This window comes from Phyllobates terribilis, unplaced genomic scaffold (genome assembly GCF_046119375.1).
Source record: "Phyllobates terribilis strain yellow unplaced genomic scaffold, ASM4611937v1 Scaffold_4__5_contigs__length_816908805, whole genome shotgun sequence".
NCBI lineage: Eukaryota > Metazoa > Chordata > Amphibia > Anura > Dendrobatidae > Phyllobates > Phyllobates terribilis.
Window position 1 is genome coordinate 422,854,182 of NW_027362764.1, and position 535 is coordinate 422,854,716.

A 535-nucleotide genomic window follows, 5' to 3' on the forward strand; every position below is an offset into this window, starting at 1 on the left:
TGGCGCCATTTTTTGGAGGGGGCAGTCCATCCGGTCACCGTCATCACCGATCACAAGAACCTGCTATATCTGGAGTCCGCGAAACGTCTGAATCCCAGACAAGCTAGGTGGTCATTGTTTTTTACCAGGTTTAATTTTGTCGTTACATATCGTCCTGGGTCAAAAAATGTAAAGGCGGATGCCTTATCTCGTAGTTTCCCTGGGGCCGGGAATACAGACGACCCGATTCCTATCCTTCAGGAGGGGGTGGTGGTTTCGGCAGTATGCTCTGAGCTGGAGGAGGAGGTATTGGAGGCTCAGGGGGACGCCCCTGTTGGACCTCCGGGGAGACTGTTTGTTCCAGATCAGTTGCGACAAAAGGTGATCGAGGCACACCATAACTCAGTTTTTGCAGGACACCCGGGGAGTAGAGCAACTGTGGATCTCCTCTCGCGTCGGTTTTGGTGGCCTAACTTACATAAGGAGGTGGTAACTTTTGTCGCGTCCTGTGGGGTTTGTGCGCGCTCTAAGACCTCACATACCCGTCCGTCTGGGG